This window comes from Haliaeetus albicilla, chromosome W, assembly GCF_947461875.1.
Source record: "Haliaeetus albicilla chromosome W, bHalAlb1.1, whole genome shotgun sequence".
Taxonomy (NCBI): domain Eukaryota; kingdom Metazoa; phylum Chordata; class Aves; order Accipitriformes; family Accipitridae; genus Haliaeetus; species Haliaeetus albicilla.
Genome location: NC_091515.1, coordinates 4,713,635 through 4,731,678, shown reverse-complemented (window position 1 = coordinate 4,731,678; position 18,044 = coordinate 4,713,635). Strand labels below are relative to the sequence as shown.

The following is an 18,044-nucleotide window of genomic DNA, read 5'->3' as shown; positions in this document are numbered from 1 at the left end:
AAGTTTCTATATATTCCTTTCTGCAGAGGATGCTTAGCAATGTGCCCACGGGTGCCGCCATCAGATGCATGGGGATGGGCTCTTGAAAAGTCATTCTCCCAGTCTGGAGCTGGAGGGAAACTTTTGGCCCGGGGCTGGGGAAGAGATGGGAGCGGGGACGGAGGAGCTCCGCTCTCTGTGCCAAGAGCCGGCTGAGGGAAGCCAGCCTGGAAGCCCTTAGGGCCCAAAGTGTTCTCACAACCAGCTTTTACTTTGACACAGGAGCGTGGCTTGGGGTCGCTCCTGCCGTTTGCTCCAGCGCTGAGCTAATTTCCTCCCATTGTCTTTGGGGAAGCGCAAGTGCTGCAGAGGGGAGGTGGTGGTGGCGGTGACAGTCCCCTGGAAGTTGGGGCGTGGGGCTGCACCACTGGGCCCCTCCGCAGCTGAAGGAGCTTCTGCCGCTTTGTTCCCCGGTGATCCTGTCTGGAGATGTCCCACCGAGACGCCCGTTTCTCAACCGCATTTCTTCGTGGTGGAGGAGTTCTTGCCACTTCCCCGTGGAGGTAACTAATGCTGAAATCATTTCACTCTTGGCAGCGGCGGTCAAAGAATGATAAAACGAAGCCAAAGGAGCCTAGAAGAGGTGCTGGGCTGTACTCCCTAAATTCCTGGAGCCAGTACCACCTCTTACCTTTCCTTCTCCCTTCCTAATCTTACAGCCCATCTCCCTGAATATTCAGAATGAGTCCCCTGGTATATCGCCTAATCTGGCATTTAAAATCTCAGGCAATAAAGCTTTCACCACTTCACTTAGGGAGACAATTTTCCAGCCTACAGTTCTCCATTCAAAAGCTTTCCACCCTGATCCTCAGCTTAAACATGCCCTTCCCTAATTTCACCCCATTAAAATCATTAGCATATCACCAGTCTTCTCCCTTCATGCCACTTACTTCATTCAAATATTTACAGATCACTAATGTCTCCCTGCTTAGTTTACTAATTCCGTTATACCTATGATAGTCAGAATTTCTTTTTTTTCTTTCGTAATGCCTCCAGCCTGCAGATTCCTTCAGTCATGGCTCTTTCAGCTCCTTTCCATTTATCACTCTTCTTGAAAATGCGAGGCAGATGCTCACCGCCCTCGCCTGTGTCGTTATGCTTTTCTGTATCCCGTCCAAAACTGCAATGCCTGTTCCTCGCCGCCGTGTCCTAACGCCTGTGCAGCAGCATGCCGTCCTCCAGGTGTCTTTCAGGAGTCATGCCTCCAAAGCACATCCTCCCCTGTAAATACAGATTCTGGATTATTTTCCCAGAAGTAGCTGGCCAGATTGTGGAGGCTGATTTTAGTTGGTGGCAGGGCACGGCTCGAGCCATGTAGGAAATCAGAGCAGGCTCTGGATTCGAGCCCCCAGCAGCTCCACACGGGGCAGGTTTTATCTTTTCTTAAGTGTGGATTTTGTTAGCACCCTGCTTGTTCCCTCTTCTTCTGACACCGCCAATATTGGATGCACCAATGAGGCTGGTGCTCTTGCAAAGCAATTTTCTTACATGTTTGGTGAGAAATACCTTGCAAAGTACTGTTTTAAAAGAGAATTGTGAATTCCCGAATATGTAGCTCTATTCCTACCTGAATCTCACTCTTATTTCTCCTCAGTGTGATAAATTCTTCTGAGGTCGTATGTGATGTCTGTCTTTGTTTCGCATGTCCATGTACGTGATTTGGGGGAGGAGGTAGGTGCCTACACGTGTTTCTATACTGTCAACCCTATAAAGATTCTGTGCCATGACCAGTGGCTGTGGAGGAGCAGGATCCTCCAAGGGCATAGCATCTGCTGTACGATGCACGTTCAACACTTGAATTTCCCAGGTGCTTGTAGGCCCTGATCAGGATTTAGGGACTATACTGAAATGATTGCTGCCACGTTTTCAAATTGCCGAGCACTACCTACAATGTATTGTGCAGTTCTGCAGCATATATACCCCGGGGCTGCAAAGCTAAATACTCTTGATTAAGAAACATCAGAACGACGTTTATTGCGTGCATTATAATGTCGCCCTAATTGCACGCCATGCTGCCCCCACCCAGTCCCCAGGTCTCTGATCTCAGGGACTGCAGGAGCAGGATCACCAGGATCAGCGTTGGAGGGAGAACGAGCGTCGGCCGAGGGACCGGTGAGAGACGTTTGCCGGGCTCCTGCCGCCTTCGCCCGCGTCTCTCCCGAGCTCGGCTCTCCTCATCAGCCGGCCCATGTGCTGGGGGCAAGACGTTTCTTTCTTCTCGTTTCCTTCTGCTTCCTCCACTGCTCTTTTCCTCCGGTGAGCGCGGCTCCAACCGCCGCGCTCGCTTTGCCTGCTTCTGCTTCGCCGCTGGGAAACCAAACCCAGCGGCGTGCCGTTAGCCCGCAGCCAGGTCTCCCTCCCGCCTCATTTACCTCAGCAATCCTCTACGTCGCCAACAGCCCTTGGCGATGGCTGCCGGCCGCCGTTCCCCTCCCGCCATTTCACCCTCACCACCGCATGCCTTCTCTCCGGCCGAAGCCGGGCGCGTCCCCTCAAGCGATGGGACCCCACAGGACCTGTGTAGGGGCTGCCTGAGGGCTTCGTGGCGGGGAGGGCCGTGTGGGAGCGTCCCGGGTGGGAGAATGTGAGGGCAGTCAGGCTGTGTGTGGGGAGGGCGGTGGGTGACAGCCCGCCCGCCTCAGGTCGCCGCGGGAGGGAGGGAGAGAGACAAGAGAGAGAGGGGGCGGAGCCCGCCGGCCGCGGCGCCGCTCTTGGCCGCGGGGTGGCGCTGTTGTCGGGCGGCGGCCGCTCTTGCGCGGCGGCTCGGCTGCTCCGGCGGCGGCAGCGGAGGGAGGGAGGAAGTGACGCCGCGCAGCGGAGCCCCGCGGCCTCCGGTGACATTCTCTCTCTGTGGCGTCGGGGGCGCAGGGCAAAGGGGGGGGGGGGGGGGGGGGAAACGCGGCGGTAACAACAAGGCTGAGAACCCGGCTCCTCCTCGGCCGCTCCATGTCCCAGCCGCTGCCCCCCGCGGGGGAGGCCAGGAGGGGCCCTGAGTCGTTGAGGTGAGTGGGGCCGGCGCGGTCGGGGTTCGCCCGTTTGCTCTTCGCCGGCGTGGGGCCGGGTCGGGCCGCTTCGCCTCAGCGGTGGTGGCGTCGGAACCGTGGCCGTTAGCCCTGGTCTGGGGGGGGGGGGGGGGGGGTAGCGGCCTCGTCGTCCGCCGTCCCCTCGGTTCTTCCCCTCAGGGCCCGGCGGGAGCGGCCCCGGGGCGGCTCGGAGGGGCCTGGTCCCAGCGGAGCCGGCTACCCTCCGCGGCGGGAGAGGGGTTTCAGGACAAACGTGGGTGCCCGGTGGGTGGCTTTGAGGTGTGACCGACTCGGTGAGGGGTGACCTCCATCAGGGCCCGACACGGTGCCTGGGAGGCAGGAGTCCAGCCTAGCCGCCGCTCTTTTTTTTTTTTTTTTTTTTGTCCTAATCTTACCCGGAGTCATCGGATGAAAGCCTCGCCACAGCTCCTGGAAGCAACTTCTGGCCACTTTGTGTTTCCCAGGACTTCTGTAACGCGTCGTGGGATGGCGTTAGCTGTTGGGGGGGGAAAGGGCTTTGAAAAACAAGGCGTGTAATCGCTCTAGTTTTACGCTTCTCTAGGTTGTGTGGTTTTTTGAGGTTTTTTTTTTGCTGCTTTGTTTACCTTGGATGATGTGGGGGTATATATTTTATGTGGAAAAAAAGTTCAAGTTGTTCGTTGCTTATCTAGCCTGAGTTCCCCTTGAGCTCCTAACATCTAATGGGTTGCAGATGTGGCTTTCAGCGACACAGCCGTCCGAGGAGAATATAAAATTTAACTGTGCTACTTGTTCTCTTTAAAAAGGAAAAAGGCAGTCTGAGCAAACTTGTAATATTTTAACTATTTCCCCAGTTCCAGTATTGTAACTTCCCTTGCATTGAGGTTATTGGACAACTACTTAAAAGGCCACTCTCTGAAAGACTTGGGGTTTGGTTTGGTTTTTTTTTTTGTTTACATTGTGTAGCTGGTAGGGAGAGCTTCCCCCTTTGTTAAGTAGCATCTAATTGTATTTATGTCTTAGTTTGTTAATAGTGGAACAAGGCTACTTGTATTAAAGTTTGTAGGTACCTTTGTGAAACCGTAACTGCAGTAACTTGGTTAAACAAGGTCTTGGTTGTAACTAGTTACACACTGTAAACCAGCACAAAGTACCTAACAGCATTTCAAAGGCTGAAGAAACCTGTGTGTAGAGATGCTGTGGCATAAGTCAATCCTGTTTGGTATTGGTTTGGGTTTTTTTCCACTGGCAAGTAATTCTAGCTTTTAAAAATGAATGAGTAGTAAATCTTTGAACCCTTGAGCATCTCTTTAAAAATGTAAAATTTCTCTGAATTCCCCTCACCCCTCCCTCCCCCCAAGATTCTATTTGCTTTTAAGTCTTTTCTGGTACTTGTCAAGCACAAGACCGAAAAAGTTTCACTTACAGGCAAGTGCTAGCCTATTTCCAGTTTTCAGGCTAAAATTTTAAGTACAAACAGTAATAGCTCTCCCCTTAGAACCACAAAGAATGTTGAATTTAAAATGTTTCTCTTAAAGCATCTTACGTTGCTTAAGTCTATTAAAAAACTTAATGTTTGACCTTGAGGTGGAAACTGGGTATGGTGCTTTTTTGAGGTCTTCATCTTGTGGTTCTCCTGCCCTAGTTAACACCTGTAATTGCTGTTTCTGTGATACGCTGAAAGTCAGTCAGTCACAACAGTGCAGCTTCCCCTGTTGCCCTGGAGGAGGGAAACATTGCCTTTGTGGAGCGAATATGTTGGTAACGAGCTCTAAGGAGAACAGCAAGTTGCTTGCCATGTGTTTACTAAACCCCAGCATCCCCCCCTTATACGTGTGTGATTAAAAAGCAGTGCGATGAATGAAGTGCACAGAACTCAGCTGTCCAACAGCAATCACTTTTAAGCATCGTTTTCTGAGTATTTCTCACATCTAGTCTTCTAGAGCAGTCTGGTGCTGGCAAGAGAAGCTCCAAAGGGGAGGGTTATGTGGCTACTAAAAGCTAGTAAAATACTGCTTTCTGTGGTTCTGGTATACCAGTAACACTGGTGTTTTGTCTAGGGGATTAGGAGGAGGGACAGTGAGGGTGATGGAAGGTAGTACGTGAGTTTGGGCAGCTGGTATTTATGCTCGAGTATGAGGATAACAGTTCTGACTCATTTTTAAACACTTGAATTTTTAATTATAATGTGTCGACTATTTCTGTTTGCTCTTCAGCCTAATTGCTAGTTGGCATCGTGAAGAGGTGTGATGAGAAATTCCTGAGAAATCAGGAAGAGGAAAGGACTGTGGTCTTCTTACACAGTCAAGCGTTATGATGTGTATTGCAGTACAGCCTGGCCATCTATGCTTGTGCTCAGTAAGTGCACGAAGGCTGCCTGCTTGGTAGAAATTAAAGCACACAAACAAGTTGGGAAATGAATGGATACTTTAAACTGGGTACTGTGGAGGGAGGGGAAAGGGGAAGGAACCTGAAGGCAACCGCAAGGCAGTTGAGAATGGTCGATATGGAGTGGTCACAACACACACAAACCAAGGACTGCTCTAACTGATAAAAGAGAGGTAGGAAGGGTGTTTGTGTATGTTTGACAAATGGGTAGATCACGCTGGCAGCTGACAGTGTGGAGGAGGTGAGGATTAATGAGGTAAGATAAGATTGGATGAACAAAGAGTAAATATAGAGAATCATGAGGGGCTTTGAACACTAAGCATTAGCGAGATAAGTTGGTGTAACTTGATCAGAGCAACAAGAAATAATTGCCTTGGTTGTCCTGACCTCCCATCTCCTTGCAGCCTATTTACCTTTAAAATGCAGGCTACTTTGCCGTGCCTTGATTTTGTTCACTTTCTTCACTATCTCTTGTATATTATCACGTCAACTCCCTGCTCCACCAAGGATGTATGCCCATCTATGACCCACCTGTATATCAACATCTCACTTAAACATCTGCTAATGAGATGGGAGTCTCTACGTACCACGCTGTGAAAGCAGCCGCAGACGGAACATTTGCAACTGTCTGGTTACCCTCTGACCGAAATGTCACCACTAGATATGTTAAAGCTTTGGAAACTTTTAAAATGAGTAAATAGTTTCAAGCAACCTCTATTTAGTTTTCTATAATGTTTCAAAGTTAGTGTGTTGATGGTACTTTTTGACAGAATTGGGTCTATGGTCAATCTCAGCTTCTGTGTTTTTATCTGCAGTTGACTAAATGACTTAGAAAACTGTAAACATTGACAGAAACTGAGCAGCAGATTTAATAACACATTTACTAGATCAGAGTGAAAGATTTAAATACCATAGTTACAAGCGTATAACTCGCACGTCAGAACAAGCACTCTGGAAAAGAAGTACTAAGACTTGAAAATTTTTGCTGCCTTGAATGTTATCGGTAGCAATGGGGAACCAGAAATGAACCAGCAGTGGGAGAGGGGGACAGGCGTAGTGCTGGGAAAGAGCTCTGGGATAAAGTTGTGTGGTACGGTGCGTGTTGCTGCGCAGTTGCAGCTCCGAGAGAACCTGAGGCTTACGTGGCAAGGAAACCACTTTTGTCTTGGTTTTCCAGTATGCGAGTCAAAGTTCAGCAGAGGACCGACACTTGTGCCTTTAACTTTAGCACTGTAACTCAGAAGCAGCTGAACTGTTACAACAGCAGAATCTGTGGCAGCAAATACTATTGCAGGGAACTTAGTATGATTTTCGTGGTGATTTGTGTTGTCTTCCTGTCGCATCTTTGTTCCAGGTTTTTAATGCATAATGCAGTTCTGAGTCTGCAACTTGAGGTCGACAGTGCAACGTCTACAAATGTGCAATTCTGAGCATAAAGAAAACTGGATGAAAGAGACTGTAAATGAAAATGTGCATATAGTGTAAATATTAGCCTCTGCAGTTGCGTTCTCATAACAGAGTACATCTCTGAGCTAGACTGGAGTGACTGATACCTTGTCACTTGCTCAGTGTTACTGCTAAGGGTTAGAATTTAAATTTGTGGTTGTCTGTTCCCACTTGTTAGTGTTCCCTCTTCACATGTCTGATCAGCATGAATAGAGACTGTACAGTTTCTCCACGGATATGACTTACTTTCCGCAGTTTGGGCATACATCGATTACTCATTCAGGACTGAAAATGAGATGCGGCTCAGTCGCTGAGGTGTTGCTGTTACACCGCTGCAGATGCATTACTGAATGCACAGGGGGGTCAAGTAACTTGCCCGTGGTCATCTGGTGAGTCAGCTTTAGATTCGGAATGATCCAACCTAATATCCCTTTTTATTTAAGAAGGTATTTAGGGTTTTATATCAATTTGACCACGTATTCTGTCTCTTGGATGCTTAGAAATTAAGTAGCAGAATAGTGTACATGCTTCAGCCGTATCATGCCTTGTGATATTTGGCCTCCAAGAGGACAGCTTAAAAGCTGTTAGGACTCAATCTGACAGCTTGTTAATCATAAGCAGAACAGGTGGTCACTTTCTAATTAAATGCAAGTATTTAAGACTCTTTCAAGCTAGCATTTTTGTTTCAATATACATGGATCATGGATTTTACTTTATAGTGAGACTTCTGCAGTGTCCTGCACAATGCGCTTCTGCTTTGAGCTTCAAAATTTCCTGGAAATGAGCAGGAAGAGCCAGATCGTGATTGGATAAGTGTTCTTGCTATGTTTCTGCTGTAATGTCTTGTTTCATGGTGCTTGGTCATTAGCTTTTCAAGACTTATTTTAGAGAAGGCAGATTTCACTCCCATTCATCCAGTATGGGTAGAGACCAAGTGACTCACAGGAGCAGAGCTGGGAATAACTAAGAGCCAGACTTTATAATACGAGTTGTCTGTGTGATGATGCAGTTATTACCGTTTCAGAAATTTGTTTTTCATTGGGAGTATTGCATTTCCATGGTACCAGTTTGAGGTTGGCACTGCGTGCTCCAATAGTATTGTCAAACTTTGTGAAGTAAAAAGCAGCAGCTTAACATGATAGCCAGGTAAGATTAAGACAGTATTGTTCTCTTGTACTGTGGATTTCTCATCAGCTGGTAATCTCCGGACTCCTCAGCTCACCTTCCCAGTTCTTGCTCTCAGGGAGTGCCAGCTCTTGCTAGAGAGACAGTTCTAAGTAATCTGGAAAAAGAAAAATTTTAGGGAAGAAGGTTGGTAAAGAGTAGGTCAGGAAGCTGTCTACTAATTCCATATGTTTGTGGTTGGAAATACAATGTAAGATAAGGGGGGTTTAGAGGCTGTCTCCTAGTGAAGTAAGTTGGATGAAATGCTGGTAGCCTGAGGCTTCATTGTGTTTAGTAAGATGTCTTTTGGAAATGAAGCGGTCATTGTGGGTAGCAGTGCCCGTGAGCTGAATGACTGATAAATACAATTTGAGTTGTCAATAGCTATGGTTCCTCCAGAGCTGGTAATACTTTTGATCAGCACTATGCAGAATCTGTGAGGAGTTATAAAAAAGCACATTTCTTTGAGTATTGTTTTAAAAAAGCCTTTAAGGTGAATTTTTATTTTCCATGGTTCCAGTTACTGATATTAATAAGTCATCATAAAGGCAGTTCACAAGCTTTGGGTCCGTTCACTGTAATAAAGAAAATCCAGAAATTGGTGAATACCATAAAACTAACCTAGGGAAGTTTAGTGACTATTTTGCCAGAGTCAGCTAATTATTGAGGGCTTACGAAGTTATAGACATCGCCTCAACTTAAAGTTGGTTTGATAACAGACACTTGATTTCCCTTTTTTGTTTTACAAGATCAAAATGGTTTTCCAACTTTTTAACACCTGTAGTGGATTTCACTGTTTGTCTGTGTGGAACTCATGAAGGTACAGCAATAATAAGATTCTGTGTTGAATGAACAGAATGGGGTTGAATTAATACTCGTGACTTGATGCACTTTTTTCCTTCTATTCTTTTGCTGGGGAAGTTGTATATATTGTTTGTCTCCTGTTGCTAACCATTAGTTTTATTCTTATGAAAGCTCTGCCAGCTGAGCTTCTTTTTCCGAAATCAAGAACAATAATGTAACAAATCATTTTGGGGTAAATTATGCTTTTTTTTAAGGGTCAGTAAGTTTGGGGTTTTGGGGGGGGAGGTGTTGTGTGTGTCGTGTGTGTTCGTTGTCCCGTTCCCCCCCCCCCCCCCCCCCCGCAGTACTTGCATGGTACTGATGAAAACTACCTTTTAATTTTCTTTTGTTCTTTTTATGGCTGGTAACTTGGTATCCTTTTACATGCTGTTATTTAATTTCTGTAGTCAAATATATGCAAAGTCTTCCATATGTTGTGGGAAAGAAATGTCTGTTTCCTGGTCTGTCTGTTATCCTCTCAAAGTAGAGGTCAGATTTCTTCATCTTTGCCAATTGGGAGTAAACACTGTAGGAAGAAGTATCTGATAGTAAAACCAGTGTTAGAGGCATTATTCACAATGCACATGTAACTGGCTTTTGACCTAATCAGTTCTGGTTTTTGAAATACCCAAGGTGGCTTTTGTTCATTTTTAGAACCAACCCGTGTTTACTTCATACTGTTTTTTTCATCTGTTGTCAAAACCTTATTCTAAATTAACCCTCTCCTGCACTGTCCTTTTTCTTTACCAGGTTTTGTTCTCCTTCCATTACAGACCGTGCCACAGTGCCTTTAATTCTGCCAGTGCCCGCAGACGTTTGTCTGTGGCTGTGGCATCCTACAAGAATTTAGCTTTTTTGTTGCTTTAATTTCTTAGGAAAGCTCAAGTAAGAGTGTTAGGATTTGTAAAGATACAGACTCAAAGGTTAGCTAACTTGAGTTAGCTGTGCTCTTGAGTATGGTTCAGTGGCACGAGCGAGCTTTCTTGGTAAGAAGGTAGCGGGTTGTTTCCAGTGAAGCTACCTATACCTGTTGCTTATTGAGTCCTAATTAGGTCACGATAGACCAGCGTCATGAATGCTTTCTTCTTCAGGAGCACTTTGGACATGTCAAGACTATGGTATCGATTGCTAACAAATCTCATGGATGTTGAAATCAATTGGGACCTCTTATTACTGGTCAAAAAATGATCAAGGGTTTGGTGTCAAGAACAGCCCAACAGCAGTTGGTATCTCACTGTTACTAAAATTTTCATAATTGGAATGCAATGTGACTTTGCCTTTAGTGTATTGATAGCATTTATTTTTTCAGTAACATATCTACTGCAAATTCATGTTGCAGTATTTAGATTTTACATTACTAGCTTAATAATTAAAGAAACGAATAATATTAGTGGCTTGTGGGTGAGAAAATGACTTCAGATCAGGGTTTGGTTGGCTTACAGCTCCTTTCCAGCCTTTCTGTAGAATTTGGGCATGTCACCTGATCTCTCTTCTTCAGTTGGCCAGACCATAAAATGGGTATGTTACTGCCCTATGCCAGGAAGATACTGGCTTAAAGCAAACGCACAGTACTGGTGTTGAATTAAAGTATTTGAAGCTTTGAAATACCTGAGGGTCGGTTTTGTTTATTTTCTGTGGCAAAGATGTATAAAAAGGTCCGATCGTAAAATACTTACAAACTGTAGAGTGACTTAATGTGTCTTAACTTATCTTTGTTAAATGGCTGTCATAAATCCATACCGCTTCTAGTTCGGTGACTTGAGCTCTTGGATAGCTGTAAGAGATGGGGAGATGCTGGCGAGTCGCTGCGTGAGCTGTGGAAGTGCCCGCAAGACAGCCCGGGCGGTTGTAGCGTCGGTTCGGTAGGCAGCGCTGTTACTGGAAAGGAACGTTATGCAGAACTTTACAAAACAGCTCTCTTATCTGCTGAGACTATCTTTCCTCCTGATGTCAAGGGTTATGCAATTTTGGAGTGGTGTTTTGCAAGATGAGGTGAACGGTCCAATGCTCTCCCTTGCTCCAGGCCTGTCGCTGCTGTCTGTTGTGTAAGATGCTCGCCTTGCTGTCCTTCTGGACCCTGACTTCGATCTCATCCAGCCACTAGCCCCCTGTTAAGTTGCACAGCTTTCCTCTGGGAAGTTGAATTACAAAAGAACTTGATGGGTGCTAACTGGCCCAGCAGGTAGGCAGTTCTGCCTCTTAACAGTGCCAGTGGACTACCAGAGGTGGACTTGAGGGCTCCTGGAACTGCAGCCTGTGTCCCATGGCACTCATTGCTGCTTCAAGATGCCCAAATAACAGCAATTAACATTTGTGCCTGTCTGTGCTGGACCGGCTTTCATTTTTGCAGACGACAGCAGCACAAGCCCTTCTCAAATGAATACTGCAGTACTAAGAAGACTTTACTACTTCGAAGTTACATTGCAGTTGTCCTCATTTGCCAGTTGGAGCTATTGGTGACTAGCACAATGTTTGATTAGTTTCAGGATATTTCAGATAACTGTTCTTAATAGAAAGAAAATCTGTGCTCTGAAAATCAAGATTAATTTGTTACTGTTATGCTCAAGCAATTTAAAATGTAGCTTTTCTGTGAGCATTACTTTATTGACCATTGTAGAACAATAGACTAACATTTCTTGAGGAGAAGAGGTCTGTTTATATAGAATGGCATGAACCAGCGGAGGAAGCACAGAATACATTTCCTTTGAGTAACAGAAATGGATAGGTAATATGGGAAAATTTGTTAAACTCAAAATCTTAGAAAAAGATGGTACATCTCTATGACTATCCTCAGTAGGGTGATCTTCTGCAAGCTAATATATGGCAGAGAGAAAAAGAAATTAAGCATGGCAATCCTAGCATTGATTTCTGCCACTAGTTTTGTTGAAAGAATAATGAAAAAATACAAGAGCGAGTTGCTTAAATTTTTTGGAACAGATAGCAATAAAAATATGCACCCTCTAATTTTTAGAGTAGAGAGCATTGTGGACTTTAAATCGCTGCACACTTGAGAAAAATGGTTTCACTATGAGGAAGAAATGAGGTTTTTAGAAGGCTAAGTGCAGCCAACCCTGTGTGCCTTTATCTGTATGCTAATGAATTTGTTTTTATGAGGACTTTTTTTTTTTTTTGTGGGATTCCAGTGCAGCTGGTGAATGTTTCTGGAAGCCTGTGTGCAGGCTTGTGAACTAACCCATAGCTGGTAGTTACCTTTCATTTGAAAGAGGCAGAATATGTGCATTAAGCATTACAATGCAAAAACCTGTATTTAAATGTAGAGTCTTGCTTCTTATTTATGATGAAAAATGTTGCTTTTCAAGGTTGCAAAGGATGCTCAGCAAACCTTTGTTTTAACACGTATACTTGTACTTTTTATTCAGTCTTGGATAATTTGTGTATGCAGCCTGTTGAGCACTCAATAGGAGCAGCTTATTTTTAACCTTCATTTGTTTATGCAAAACCAGTTGAAACACAGCATTAGTTTAATCCTTTCTTCTTTTGTTTCACACAGCAATTCTCTTACCATGTTGGTTGTGAAGGGTCCTATTCTTTAGGTTTGCTACCAGGCCTGATTTATGAATCATCTGATAAAGAGCCAGCTCCACTCCCAGAAATGTGCCTTAGGTAGAATTGTATGCCAGTGAGTCAGCTTTAGGGCAGCATTTTCAAAGGAACACTATATAAATTACACAGTATCCATGTGGGGGTGGCTTAGTGTTATGAAAAATCTGCTCTAGAGCATCGTGCACACACATCCACACAGAGCTGAGTCAACTGTCTTGAGTTAAATTGGGTGCTGGTCACACTTCTGTTGTTTTAAGTGCATGGGTATGTGTGACACTTACATGAAAATAAAAAAGAATGTATGGTATCTTGGGGAGGAGATTAACAAGTCCAAAAGACAGCAGTTGGGAAGTCCAGAAAGCATTGGTACATCTACATTTGTCTGGATGCAGATTAGTCTTGTTTGGTAGAGGTCTAATGGTTTGGCTTGATTAGTTTTTAGTTACTTAGACATTTTGTTATTGGGCATACCTGTATGTGCTATTGGTGCTAGAATGTTACCGGTGAGTTTGCTGAATTAAGTGTGTTGGCTTTTAATGGAAAGCAAGGCGATTCCAAGTAAAAAAAAAAAAAAAAAAAAAACAAAAAAACCCCAACAACATGCAGGTACGACTCCAAAGGTTTTTGGCGAAGCTTCGGAAGTGGCCAGAGTCACATCTTCAGAGTTACGTGGCTCTGTCAGAAGGGGACATAGCTTTGGTCTTTGCCAAAAGTTTCTCCTGTATTACAAAGTGGACTTGTGCGTCATGGTCTGCTCTTCAGTACCCAGGTCATGTGCTGCTTCGGTCCTTTCCCAACCCACCATCCTTAGACACATAGTCTGTCAAGTGTTTGATTCAGAGTTCTCAATGAGCTTGCCTGAGTGTTTACATTTTTTAAAAAGTCAGCTGTTTTAAATAATTTTATTAGCCTCAGTTGTATAATTTGTCATTACCTCTCTTACACCTCTGATTTATTCCATCTATGCTTAGATATGTTTGGTAAACGTGAGATAATGTAATCCACTGGCGATGGAAATAACCATTTATGTAAGTATAAGCCATTATAGCCTTTAGTTCTGTATAAATATGAAAACAAATTTAGATTTAGATGAAAATACTGACTTCTGTGACGCTGGGGCTAGAAGGTAGTAGATGCTCTGGAAGGATCTCTGTAGTTAGCTGTGTATTCTGAACAGGTAACTCCTATGCAGCAGTGCAGTTTAACTTTTCATTTACATAGTCACAAAAGCTTAAAGAACGTACTTGATGTTATTTTCTGCAAAAATGTAGGTATGGTTTCTCATATTCTTTTAAATTACAGCTTGTAAATGAATGGCTGGTGGTGCAAGGAGCTAGGTTGGTCAAACTGTTTTCTTTCAGTGCTAGCTAAAATGGTATTAAAAGACAGTGTTCTGCTAGATAATTTTTTTCATTTAAACAGTTGCTAGAGCTGGCATACAAAGGTGATATGGTTGTATGCAGGGAAAAGAAGTGGTCTGTTGGACCCTGCATAAGAGGAAATGGGTCGGTAATAAACTAAAGTGACTTTTAACAGCAAGCAGCTATGAAAAACTTAGTACTTCCGAAGTAAGAATCTGTCATATCCACAGCTGCTGAGAAAAAGAGCTGGTTTGCTTCATTCATTCATTCATGCTAGGCATTCTTTATCATTAATCAGTTCAATAACGCCTAAAATGACAATGTACAATTAAGGTTAGGGTGCCATGCTGTTTATTAAGTATTTCAGGCCTTATCATTTGTTTGGGTGAAACTCATTTCCTTCTGACATTGCAGGATATGCAATTATAAACAATAATATTTACTGAGAGCAAACCAAACAAAAATATTATGACGAATGTATGAGTGGCCAGTTATTGATTGATAAAGGGCATGCATGCCATCTTTGATATAACTCTTCATGCAGTAGTATGTATTACTTAATAGCATACATCCTATGGTAGTTCTTTAGAAAGCTACTAACACCTCTGTTTGAATTCAATTTCTCATTTTTTAATCATTTTTTATCTTCAAAAATCTCAGAGCAAACAGTGCTGTGAAAGAAACACTCAGTGCCCTCTCCTGTGTCTAGCCGGAACCTGTGGGTTCAAGGTATGATGAGACTGAACAGCAGGTAGTTTTTAATCAGATTTGTTTTTTTCTAAAGGGACGGTTTGTGCTTGCCCTCCCTTCCCTCCTTCCTGCCAGCTCTGGTGGAAAATTTCACTTATTTTCTAGTTTTGTTTTCTGCTGGCTTAGTGAAGTGAATCTACCCAAGAAAGGATGAGCCAGTTCTGGTGCAAAGGAGGGAACATGACTGTGCAGTCATGGTTAGGTAGGGGGTAAAACCCATCCCTGTTAGTGGCAGTGAACTGTGAGATTGGCTGGGCTGTCTCTGCTAATCTGACCTTCAAAATCCTTCTGGATTTCTTTGCTAAAGTGCAGTTTTCATAGCATACAAATTCTGTGCCTTTACAAATGAGTGCACAATTTGAAAACATTTCCCAGGTAAAGGTACAGTTAGATATTTAAGGGCTTCTGCATACTGGTGTGTTCTCTGGCTGGAAAATAAAATAATTTCTGTTGGAAAAATCTAGCACAGAAGTTTTTACAGAATTGCCTTTTAAAATTGTCAGTGTGGTATCTGTGCATCAAAAAAAGGAGAATGACATTTCTAAGCAATGTCTAATTAAGTATCCATCTGTGTGTGTACGCACCACAACTTATTTTGCAGTGCTGCGTTCTCATTTATGTAAAAAACTGCTCTTTCTCTAGCATGACCTTGAGATTACCTTTTCTAGTACTGTTACTAGAAAAGTGAGTGGCAAGAAAGGAATGGGAGTTTTTCAATATAGTCTCTCTGATCTATACATTTCTTGAGTAGAACTAAATCAGTACTTTTTTTCTTTCTTTGAGACAAAGCTTTTCTTGGCATAGATATTTTCCCCTGAACTGTCTGTATTCTTCCTTGCAGCAAAGTCTGTTTGAGTCACAATAGACTTTTTTTTTTCCACTGAGATAAATATGAAGTTCTTATTAATATATATACTAATACTCAAATTGTTGATGTCTAAATAGCCAGTTCAAGGGACCTGGAGAGTACAAACCTCACTGGAGCAAGTATTTTTTTCCATGCACACAGAAACACATGTCAATGTTGACAGATAGACTTTTGTGAAGTTACTAGTCCCTGTGCTGCCTTCTCACTGAAAATATAATTCACTGATCACTGTATGAGGGATCAAACCAGTGTGGTTTGAGTAGGTAAAGTAAGATCCTACTTAATAATAAAAAAATCTTCTTAAGTCATTGTAATTAGACTGTTAGCAAGGTGTCAACATGTAGATGAAACGTAATTTTTTTTCTGATAGGCCAGAGAGATGGAAGGGCAAGTGCAGGTGTTCTTATAGTCCAGTTGGGAGCTGTGAGGTAGATGATGTTCCCAAGTAGGACATTGGTGAAAAAAGAGTCTCTAGTTCACTTCGGCTGCCCTTTAGCTTTGTGTCGAACTCTGTTCTTTGTGCTCCCCAGGCTAAAACGATGAATAGTGCAGAAGCTGTTCTGCAGTTATTAGTATGAATATTTAAATACATTTCATTTGGCCAGGCTAATATTCTTCTGGTATGTGTTTGAGCAGCCAAATTTTTCCTTACATGTACATTTCAAAACTCTTAGAAAAGATATTTTTCTTTTCAAAGTGCATGACCAGAGCAAAGCCAGGAGTTGCACTAGCAGGTACAATACATAGTCCACTGTGTATAACTCTTGGCCGGTCATTCAGTCATCAAATCTGTGTTTTACTTACCTGTATAATAGGAGAATTATTTAATAATGTAGATTTGTAGATGAAGTATATATAAATACTGATTTTATTACAGTATTGGGATGTGTTTATGTCTTGGAACATGCGTATTCATCATTTGGGTTTGTTGATGCTGTGCTGTGGCCTTGGAAATAAATTGGTCCTTCCGCGATATTTATTGGCTACATTAAATTACCATCTCCAGAAATTCTTCTTTTAAGTTGCTTTCAAGAGAGTTTTACTCAGTGCAAACATTTTTATATATATATATATATATATGTATAAGTTCCTGTATTTTACAGTGTGTATTTTATTCTTTTTTGGAAAGTAAAATGCTGGGTTTACTGTTTGTTTGGGGTTTGGGGTTTTTTGGGTTGGGGTTTTTTTTTTTCATATTTGGCAGACCTAGAGTTGTCATCTCCATCTTTCTTGTGTTGTCTGATACTAACTAAGCTTTCCTTCCTTAACTGGTGTTTCTCTCCCGTAAATATTTTCATAATTACCTTGCACCATTTCATTCATTAGCCTGAAGGAAGCATGAACTCTTATTTTAGTATTCTTTAAAAATGAAGTTTCAAAGTGGGTTAGGGTGGACAGGACAACACTGAGCTTTTCACAGCACCTTTTAGAAGCAGGGAAGTAGCCTTACTCTCTGCTGCAGATGGAGGGGGGGGAAGCAGCGTGCAATTACATATGTACAATTACAGGCAGCTCAGGATGGATCAGGAAACTGAAGAAGGATTTTCAGGGTACAGAAAAATCTCTCTGAACCATCCATGTTTTCTCAGGCTGCTCAAGTAATAATTGCCTTTGTCTGCAGGAATGCATTTTTTAAAAACAGTAGATTAAATCTTACTACTGCTTTTTCTTATCTATGCTTTTTTTGAAGTGGCATAAATTTATCATTTACTATACTTGTAAACCCATAAACAATTTGTTCCATACCATTCATCTGTAAGTGGAATGTGGTAGTTGGAAGATCTTTCTATTGAATTCCAAGTGAAAATTTAGGTGGAAGGCAATGTGTGAATAATGAATATAAAATTATAAATATTGATCTCTAAAACAAAATTTCCCTGAAGGTGCTTCAGGTACTTTTGGGTTGATACTGTGCAAGTTATCAATCAGATAAATAGCTTGGGGTTTTTGTATTTGCACTGAAGCAATGCAATTTATTAAATTATAATTTGAAGTAACATGTAGGATACTGGTGTGGGTGGATACTGTTTCTTGCTTGCAGCCCATACTATTTGATGCTGTTTTCCTGGCTGATTTGAGAGAAACTAGGTCAGCCTGTAGGTTCTCATGCAAGCAGGACTTGTATGGGAGACACTCAAGAAGCACTTGAATGGTGTATTAGATACTCCTAAAAAGTCTTTACGTGACTCACTAGCGTGGTAGTTCTCTGCTGAGAACAAATCTGTGTTACACATAGCTAATGTTTCTAAAGACCTTGCCGGTAGATGTCGTAAACCTAGTGTCCTTGACAATTTAGTATCGCTTTATGGTGCTTCTTGTAAATACAGCTTGGTTATGTGAGATCTGCTGGCAGAGCAATTCCACTGGAGAAGGAAGGTGTTTGTAGTCTTGCTCTGTAATGTTCAGCAGCTGCTTGGTTTGTGCTCAGAGTGACTGGATTTCTTCAATGTCATGTTGGTACTGTAAGTTTGCGAATTACCAGAAAAACATAGTAGTTTTATAAGGTTGAGGTCCTGTTCAACTGAAAGTAGATTTCTCATAGATATGGAACCTGAACTATATTCTGGTCTGTCCAGGTAGATGACTACCAAGTCTGGGAATTTTCAGGCTGGCATTGTT

At 42.9% G+C, this 18,044-nt stretch overlaps 1 protein-coding gene across 2 annotated transcripts in view; it reads left to right on the top strand.

Moving 5' to 3' along the window:
- Positions 1-2,894: 2,894 nt before the first annotated feature.
- The window catches only part of ARK2N (arkadia (RNF111) N-terminal like PKA signaling regulator 2N), a 45,811-nt gene continuing 30,661 nt past the window's right edge, over positions 2,895-18,044 (top strand). For both annotated transcript variants that reach the window (XM_069775267.1, XM_069775268.1), the window contains exon 1: positions 2,895-3,041. The gene's annotated coding sequence lies outside the window, so the exon portion shown is untranslated. The remainder of the gene's footprint in view (positions 3,042-18,044) is intronic.